Raw genomic sequence first — 8,741 nt, forward strand, 5'->3', positions numbered from 1 at the left:
CATTTGTGTCCTGCGTTTTGATCTCACACTAGCAAAATGATTATTGCTGTGGATAATCTACTTTTCACTTTACCCAGCGTCGCAAATGAACGGACAGCCAATACATAGCATGTTTTTCCTACAGAGCTACTAGCTCTGACCTGCAAAGCTCAAGTAGGCCACTAGATGGTAGCAAAGTAATGGCCATTTTTGCAGTTTTGCTGCCATCTCCTGGTTGAGTGGAGTGTTGCAGGCCAGACTGCTATTCCTGTCCTTTTATCAGTCCTGCCCAGGCTTTCACATATGATGCTCAGCAAGACTGAGAAGCATTTGCTCTTCTCCTCCTTCAGAGATTGAAATTTGACTGAAGATTTTAGGTGGTTTTATTTTAGTCTTCTACTTTCTCTCAGGGCCGGACACTGAAATCTAAAGAATGGATGCTCCAACCAACAAAATTAAGGGCATATTTGCCACCCCCACATGCCCAGATACCCAATGTTGTTGTCCAGGCTTCTCTGCACTTTCATCACACTTCTTGTCAATGACTTGGATGCACACTATATGATATATTTCTCAGTGTGTTGCATGACTCAAGCCAGTGATGGTTTATTTAACAAAGCATGGTCCACCAAGCAATGGCTTAGCACATTTGTGACATTATTTACCACGCATGTGCTGGGTGATTACTCCCAGCCTCTCCTGCATTATGGCTGAATGGGGAACATGAGAAATATAGTCCCAGATCTCTAGAGGGGACTAGACTGGGGGTAACTGTATCTGTCTAACGTAGGTTGCATGATATATGATATATTCTGCACTCACCTTCTGCAGAGAAACCCAGAAGGGAGTTTCTTCTAGTCAAAGATATGCAAGAAAAATATAACTGCCCTACAATGTCAGTATGTATATAACAGAAGCTGCCACTTCCAAAATGACATTTTATGGTCTGGTGTTCAAATCATGCACAACTATACAGAAAATGATAAACTGACTTATTTATTAAAAGAAAAATCAAATACTTATTACCTTAAGGAATGGAAACCATTGATGGACTACTTGCAAAATGCAGGCGGGTGAAGCTTACATGGGGATTTGAAGATTAGATTATAAATGTAATGGGATATATTTAGACAAAGAATTATTCTTATTTAATGTATTAAAAACTAGCACCTATGATACTCTTATTATTCTTAAGACCAGAGATAGATTGGAAGCTATCTATTTTTCATGTCTTTCTTTTTCTTTTACTTTATCTCACGTTTTCTTTTCCTTTTCTTTATAATTTGTATTTTCAATTTTCTTTTTCATTTCTAACTTTTAACTTTGTAATTTTAAAATTTCAATAAAATATATATAAAAAAAATCATGCACAACTATACTTGAGATATGGCAGCTGACCCATGCCACTCCAGTATTTAACTTCCAGAAACCCAGCAAATGACAAAAATGAAAGCTGAAGAAGGATACATCAAGCTGTCCCTACTAATTTGTGGAACAAAACATCCTCACCAGGAAAACGTTGCCAAATTTACCAGGGACTCAAAATAACAACTCAATCTTTTGAGAAAGGGTTGAAGTCTTGTTATATTTTCACGTCATCATTTGTGTGTGGGTGTGTGCATGATGGTGAAAGGGCCTCTAATCTGGGAAGTGATCCAGACCTCTCTGGATCTTGAAGCGGTTCTGCTTAGTAGCAATTTCAAGGGCTGGAGTTTGTCTTGGTTCTTTGATCTTGGAATACTCAGGAAGATGTTTAGATGGATCATGATGAAAATATGGGCTGCTGTATCCCAGGAGAACAAAGGTCCATCTTGTGTAACTTTTCCTTTAATACAAGTGAAATTGGTCCAAAATGCAGCCACCCACATCCTTTTGGTCTCGCGATGTTGGGAGCACATCATACTGGTTTTGTAGACATGCATTGGCAGCTACTTGGTTTGAGAGTCCAATTCTCAAGCATCCTTAAAATAGAAAGACAAACAGAAGCTTCTTTTACAGAGGAAGAGAACTTTAGAGAACGGTAAAACAGATTTCCATATAACGTTCCTTAAAACACCTGTACAGGATTTATCTCACTGATTGTGGGAATCTCTCAGCCATTCATAAAATGAGGACATTTCATGGTTTGTTTCCCACAATTAGTCAATTAGTTTTAAGTATTTCGATTTTTTTTAAGTGTTGTTTGGTTTCTAGTATAGTATTCCTCTAAAAATGCCTGGGTATCTAAATCTGAGCCCTGTAATTCTTTTACAAAACTTGTTTAAAAAGCTAGGACACTACAATGACACAGCTCCAGCACCTACATGAGATAAGCTTTCCTCACTCTTATTCATTGGTACAGAAGCTGTGACACCCAACTCTCAAAAAGGGAATGTAAGCTATTGTGGTGAAGTTTCCCAAAGGAGATATGATGGCTCAGTATCAGAATCAAGCACAGATCTTAAGGTGAAGCAAGACATTTCAGTTGACTACGCCAGCCCTTAAAGCTTGTTTAATGATAAAGGAGAAGAATAAGTCAAGGTTCCTTCAAGCTTTTGATGACCATGTGGACATTCCATGCAGCTCCCTTGACAACAATACGCAATGGATTGCCATTGTTTTCTTCTGGAATGTTTTTCAAGGTGGTGTATAAATCAATTCAATAAATGAACTCCCTCCAACCCACGTCACCCAGCATAATATAGCAACTGGATGATGTTAATCCATGTTTCTTTATTTTTATTTCTTTATATTTCAAATTTGTCACCGCCCATCTCACTACAGAGTGACTCTGGGCAGTTTACAGTAAAAACAAATTAGACTTTAATTAAAATAGATAAATATTAATTGATTAAAATATGGTTCTGTGTATTGAGTGAACCTCCTCAATCAATCAGCACCTGAGAAAAAATGCTTAGGGTTCCTTGATTACTGCTGTCGTACCTTTTCAGGAATTTTGTTTTTCTCTCTTGGCCCCACTTTCCTTCTGCATTGCATCTCCTTTCATTGTAAAATGCAGATAGGGATTATCCATTTTAGGTTATTACATAAACTACTCTGAGAGGCTGAAGAATAGGCTATAAATACTCTAAAGCAGGGAAAACAAACAAACCTTTGGGGCCAGTGGGTATACTTGGCATTTATGGAACATATTGTGGGTGCTCATACAAAATGATTGCCATAGAGTTGTGGGCACAAACTCCCACATATTATAGGAAAAACTGCTGAGGTTGCCATCTCCCACAGCTTTCTGAAGATCCCATTCCAGGATACTTCCTAGCCTTCTTTCTCCAGTTCACCTTTCTTCTGAATGGGTGAACACAGGGGTATCCTTTTTCGACAAGATGGCAGCCACAACTATGCAATCAAAACCCCTCCCCTTTCTTACATGCATTGCATATGCAACACATGTAAAATAAGAGGCGAGCTTTGATTGCCTAGTCATGGCAGCCATAGGTGGATGTTCCTTTATCTGCAGGCACATCATTGTCAATAGGAATCACATCAGTTAGTCTTTCTTCATATCCATCCATCTGTTCAAGGAAAATGAAGATATTGAGCTAATTTGAAACAAAAATATGTCCATCTGAAAGGCAGATGAAAAGAAAAACAGCTATGACTCACAGTGTTTGCTCAACATTTTGAAGCTTAAGGCTGATTCACAGCCACCCACTCCTTCTACAATATTTGAGTCCATGGAAAGTGACATTCTTAAGAAGAAAGGATCCAACAACTCACTCCTGCTTGGTCTCTTTGACCCTTGCAGGTTTTCTCTTAGATTCAAATCACCTGCCTGGATTTTGTGATAACTTCTGGAGGCATCTCGGTCATTTATTGTGGCTTCACTTCTGGGAATTGAAGTCCATGCATCTTCAAGTTGCTAAGGTTGAGAAACACTGTGCTAGACCATGAGGACAATGAAATCCAGGGAGACTACCACTTGGAGTCTATCAAGGAGGATGACAAGAAGCTTGCAGAAGGTGAAGACAGAACACCATGCGAGTGGCAAAAATAACTCTAAGGGCTCACAGTATCTTTTTTCTCTTTTCTCCAACCAATCTGGTGTTCTTCAGATTAAGCATCTTGTCAATCTGCCTTCCCATGACTGACCACTTCCTTGCTATCTCCGTTCCCTCCCTCATCCCTCTATTTTATAGTGTTGTCTTGTCTTCCCCATACCCCCTGAAAAAAAAAGAAAACAGCAACACTTGCATTAAGCTGGTTAGATTTCATGAGCTTAACTGACCCCTTCCAATTCCCTGACTAGGTTTCTGTGATAGTCATCATGAATTCACCCTTCACAGTAAGCCATAATGTGGCTTGTTTTGCTTCAGCTTAACGAAACTAGTGAACTCAGAAATTATGGCTGGGGAATTGTGGTTCTTGGTTTAACATGCTGGTATGAACCTAGCCAGGTATGACATATTCAGCAAGCCATGGAGTTAGACAGACCATGGTTTAACACAATGTAGACATGCTGGTTTGCTCTCTGTGAGAGGATAGTCATCTGTCTCCCTCCCTTGTTTCTCTGGTCTTTTGACTCCAGTGATGTGTTTGTCCTCACAGTAGAATAGCCATCCTTCAGCTTGGACTGTGTTCAACTTCTCCTGTTCCAGAAAAAGTTAACAGGTCAAAGCCAGGTTCTAACCCTTTTCTCCAAGGCACTAGTTTTCTAGATTCAGCGATGCATTCTGTCCTTTTGAACCTTCATTCACCATTGTAGCTCCAAGAGAAAGAGCTACCAAAACAGCTTTTCTAAGGCACAGGGAAAAGGGGGATCATTTGGGGTATTGTTCACAGCAACAAATGGGGTTTTCAAGTCTAGCCAAAGGCAGCTAAGCTGGTTCCTCGGGTTTTCAACTTGATGATGAAACACAGAATTACAAACAGCAGGTTTCATTTAACCTCCTGATGATGAAACACAGAAAAACTCAGCAGGTTTCATTTAACCTCCACATTCAAATGCTTACCATTTTGGCAGGAGGAATAAAGACAATGCGATGGGATAATTGGATTGAAGGACCTTGAAACACAAATCCTCACTCAGGCATGGAACTCCTTAAGAGGTCCTAATCCGGTCAGTAACTCTCATCCTGATCCACTTCGCAAGATGGTTAAGAGGGTAAAATTGAGGCATGGGGGTAAAAAAATGCCTCTCTTGAGTCAAGATAGAGTCTTGAAAAACACTGGCATAAAGGGTTTAGGGCTTGGTTTGTGATCACCTCCCCAAAAAACTGGACTCTGCAATTAGAGTTCTAACATGCTAAGTGCCAATGCAACCCTACCCTCATTTGCATTTTCTGTTGGATCCTCTTCCCTCCCTGACCCCCCACCTCATACAAATCTCATGGAAACTTTTCTGCCCCACCTCAAAAGGGTGATTCAAGATTGTGATGCATGTTGAAGATTCAGATCCTAAAAAACGCACAATGATTTCGTCACATACCAGTTTGTTTCAAAATGGTCCTGTGACTCATCCATAGGATGTATCCATTATTGATGTTTTGTTTCTTTTAAAATAAAAGCCACAACCAGTGTCTGTTTCAACTCTGCCTCCTTTGAAATTGCTCCTCTGAGTTCATTTATTGGCCATTTGACCAGGAGTTTCTATATGTAAGGCAGTGGTTTTCAACCTTGACAACTTTAAGATGTGTGGACTTCAGCTCCCAGAATTCCCCAGCAGTTGAAGTCCACTCATCTTAAAGTTGCTAAGGTTGAAAAACACTGACATAAGGACTTCTATGGCAGAACACATTGGGCAAGTCTCTCTGTTCCTCATTTTCTGACTATGTCAGCTTAGATTCTTCTCCATTTTTCATTTCTGCAGAGGTATCCAATTCTGTTCATCACACCTGAGAATTTTTTTAAAAAAATTGTTCTGAAATGTATATGCATTTTGGTGATGTTTCTCCAAAGCTGGGCAATTTTTGCCCACAATCTTCTCTACGGTACCTAGGTTTCACAACCATTTATCCTAACATAATGCATTTTTCACGTGTCATTCTCAGGAATATATTTATTTGCGAACAGACTTTTCCCTAATTTACATTTTAGAATAGTTATTGAACTATGCTGTAAAATTTGGAGAACTGCAAATCTGAATGATAACTATGTTTTGTTGGGTGTGGTGCTCTAAAAATGCAAATTTCCTTTTCACTGGGCAAGACTTTGCATTGTTTGTATTTCTATAGGGTCATCTTGAAGATATCAAGACCCAGGTGAGTGGGAAAGGGAAGATGCAAAGAGTACACCTGGCTCATTTCCAAGTGCCCTCCCTATAGGAATCCTGTAAAATCTCCTTCCTTAATCTGGGGTCCTCTGTTGGTTGACTGCAGATTATGAGAAATGTTCAACACATCTGGGTTGCACCAGTCTGCAGGAAGCTGCTTTGCAGCACTGTGCAACCCTAACCCTAACCCCAACCCTAACCCTAACCTCAACCTCCTCTTTCCTTCCTTCACAAAATGGCAGGAGATCAAATTTCAACAGTGCAGTTGAAGGGGGCTCTGAGGCCACCAAAAAGGGTCCAGGGGACTACAGGCAGGTTGCCCACGCTTGTCCTATCCCATCTGAGCTGAGGGATCTGACGGGGCTCCCTACAGCCCAATGTGCTTAACAAAACCAAAGAAAAGTCCCTTGAAACAGTCTCAAAAAAATGTCGAAGCATGTTTTGCTCCCTCCTATCACTTGTGCAATAGCAGTTCCCATAATAATGCTGTATGTCTCTAGGGAACGTCATGGTCATTTACGGGCGAGGCAGACATTGCCCAACTGGAGCTGGGTGGGAGGGGAGCTGCTTTGCCATTTGGCTGGAAGACACCTGAGTCTTGCTTATCACCTTTTCCTTATCATTCCCGCCAACGGTGCTGTGATCTTTCTCAAAGCCATCGTGAATGCCAGTCACCTCTGCCCAGAGTCTTCACGTGCCAGGACCTTCGGACCTCTTGACGGTGGCCTGATTAGAGCAGAGGTTGAATGCAGGCATAGACAATGGCTCCCTCCCACTTGAGGGAGGACAAATTTCTTTAACAAAAATAAAGCAATAAAAGCAGGCACTCACATGTTTGATTTCAGAAACTGGCAGCAAAAATGATCAGCAGCCAGCCATGACTCGAAGAGGCCTTCCCATCTGGTTTTCCTAATTCTACCTTGGGGCATCCATGAGTGGCGGTGTCAAAAGAGGCAAGATGACAGCCATGACTGAGTAATCAAATCCCTGCTCCTTTTCTACATGTGCCACATGCATATGTAAAAAAGGGGAGGGGCTTCAATTGCATGATCATGGCTACCATCTTGCCTTTTTTGACCCTGTCACAGATGTCCCTGCTCAACCCTTCATCCTGTTTGGTATTCTTTTGATGAGGAACGTATTGTTCCCCTCAAGGGCATTGTTGTTCTTCCACTTCTGGAAGAAGCCATGCTATAAAAGGTTGCTCTAAGATTAACGGGAACATCTGGAGAAGCTGATGTGATAAAATGAGCTCCTATCTGCTTGCCTTTCAAGGACCCCCATGTTCATATACTGTGAGGCAAAACCAGGACCGAATGTCCTTAATTTCACACTTTCCTCAAGTAGACCCATCTATGCTGCCCAGAGGTGTCCACAGGGAGGGGGTAAAAAAAACTCCAGATGCAATCAGAGCCCCACCCTTTTTAAACTTCTGTCATGATGCATGTAAAATCACATGGTTGGGGCCACCACCTTGACTTTTTTGACTGCCTCCCTACAGACAAACCTGAAGCTGATCTTTCTAAGTTTGTTTGCTTATTTTATTTATTTAAATTTATTGGCCTCCCAACTCCAATGGCCTCTCTAATCCAACTGCTAGAACCCTCCAACATTCTTGTATCTAAAGGAAACAAAACCTTATAGCCTTCCAGTACTGGAAGTTCTTAAGGGGTTTAATGCTAACATTGTTCATACTTCTTGGCTTTTCAATACTTTGGTGCCAAGGAAGATGCTCAAAACAGCAGTAGGTCTTTGATCTAGGTTGGGTACACCCTTGCCCTGATCCAGCCCTTTCTCATGTTTTTATATTCACTTTCTATCTTAAAACAGTGGCATCCAAAGACTGTGAGAATGAATGCAGAAGAAGACCCTCTCTACAGACACAGCCTGGTCTCTGACATTCCCAAGAACAATTATCAAACGGCACCACATTTTCCCTAATCCTGATCTTTGACTCCTCAACTGAAACCAGTTAGTTCAGCGCAGTTTGCCAGGAAGTGGCTGCGGGAATAAGAAGCTGCAGGAGTACCAATGCTGTTGAAAGAGCTAAGACTGAGGATGGCCTTAAATACTCCAAGGGCTGGAGGGCAGGCATTTGAATCTGGAAAAAGTGAGAAGATATATTAAGAGTGATTATGGCCTAATAATGGTTCAATCTTGCAAAGTGAGTGGATGATCTTTTGTCAACAGCAGAAGAGGTGATGATATTCAGTACAAAGTCTAGAAGGTGCCTTTGATGGCCACTGATAAATCCATGATGGCTGGTGGCTCCTAGCCCTTAAACACTTTACTTCCTTGAAGGAGAAGCTAATCAGTTTGCAGGTTAGAGTATTATTGTTACATATCTTGACTGCACTACAACCCCAGTATGAATTGTTTCAGGCACTTTTTAAATATGTATGTATGTATGTATGTATGTATGTATGTATGTATGTATGTATGTGTTAAGCTATATTTGATGCTCAATCTTGGATTGTAAATAAACTTCAGAATCTATCATCTATCATCTATCTATCATCTATCTATCATCTGATATGAACATTCCTAGGGCATG

General features: G+C 40.9%; 1 non-coding gene across 1 annotated transcript; it reads left to right on the top strand.

The window, feature by feature from the left end:
* The first annotated feature begins 3,752 nt into the window (after window positions 1-3,752).
* On the top strand, window positions 3,753-3,824 carry LOC112542372 (small nucleolar RNA SNORD113/SNORD114 family). The gene has a single exon (XR_003086147.1). It is a non-coding gene; the product is annotated as a small nucleolar RNA SNORD113/SNORD114 family (small nucleolar RNA).
* The last annotated feature ends 4,917 nt before the right edge of the window (window positions 3,825-8,741 follow it).

Source organism: Python bivittatus, unplaced genomic scaffold (assembly GCF_059951505.1).
Source record: "Python bivittatus isolate LINGU-HERP-01145 unplaced genomic scaffold, Pbiv_v1 ctg000260_np1212, whole genome shotgun sequence".
Classification (NCBI taxonomy): domain Eukaryota; kingdom Metazoa; phylum Chordata; class Lepidosauria; order Squamata; family Pythonidae; genus Python; species Python bivittatus.